The following is a 1439-nucleotide window of genomic DNA, read 5'->3' as shown; positions in this document are numbered from 1 at the left end:
TAGTTAACCGTTAAAAATGGCACTGATTTGACCAATTAGCTATTCTTTAACTAATTTTTTCGATTTTTTGCAAATTTTCTGTCAAACGGATTTTATCTCAGATTGAATTGATTTTGATGGTCGATTTTCTATTAATTGGATTGAAACCATGCAGTTCGATCCGATTTTTGGTACTATGCACAAGATGTATAATAAAATTTATCTCATATACTAATAATACATAAGTAAAAAATTATGAAGAACCAATTCGACCCACGTTAGTTTCTTTATTAAAAATTAAATTGAGTTTTTAAATCTTGAAAGACCAATTAATTTATGTGTAATCTTTTAGGAAGCATTTTAAACATCAATCCTTGCTAATTTTTTTTGAACAGTATAATTTTTTTTTAATAATTTTAATATTTTATTCTCAAAGTTTTGGAATAAAATTTCAATAATGGAGATTATGTACTTGAGTGACTAATTCAACTAAGCGTTTACTAGTGTTAATGTAATAGTCACATTAGGTGTAGCAAGAAGCCCCTCAAAAAGTGACGCAACCAAATAAATAAAGCCCAAGTCCACAAATAACGATACTCAGATAGTGAGACTTATCATTAATTTGGGTTAATCTAATGATTAATTTATTAATTCGTTTTAGCAAGTGTTAAAGATTTTAATTTTATTTTTTACATATAGCAATTCATTGATTAATTATAAATTATTTAATAGAATTTTGATCTGTAAAGGATTAGTATCTGGCTTGAGAAATACTGCTAGCAGAAAAAAAAAAGTGAAAACGGTGTAGTTAAGTGAGGTTGATAGTTGAAAATCGTTAAATAATTTGAATGATTTGACTAAATTTTTATCTAGCGATTCTCAAATATCAACTTCACGTAAAGTTGACTGCATTTGAATTTAAAAAAAAAATAGTGCGATAGATTTATAGTTTTATACGCGGCTGCATCAGTGTATCCGTTACGTTTACGCAAGCATCTGAATTTATGTTCAAAGTAGTGATAGTGATTTCTGTAAGTGCCCTTCAAATACGCAAGATTTGTGTTGATATGCTTCTTACCTGAATATACACCTAACAATGACTATATATAACTAACTAAAACATACATACATACACACATTCATACAAGGTCACACACTTATCGATGCAACTAATTAACTAATAAAGTCGTTTTTGCTTATTTTTGGGTGTGCTTGACTTGTGCTGACTTGTAAATCTAATCAATTAGACCAATTTGCATTGAGGCAAGAAATGTACAAGACCCGGTAACATGTGAGTGTCAATTACTCTACGCATACAACTGGATTCATGCTTATGTCTTAGGGTGTGTTTGTTTTGGGTGACCACTTGTTGAAAATACAAAAATTAAATTATTTTTGGAAAAAACTAAATTTTTTAATACATTTAATATTATTGGAAATTTAAAATATCTTATTGTTTA

This window comes from Arachis ipaensis, chromosome B09, assembly GCF_000816755.2.
Source record: "Arachis ipaensis cultivar K30076 chromosome B09, Araip1.1, whole genome shotgun sequence".
Lineage (NCBI taxonomy): Eukaryota > Viridiplantae > Streptophyta > Magnoliopsida > Fabales > Fabaceae > Arachis > Arachis ipaensis.
This window is presented reverse-complemented; position numbering follows the sequence as displayed.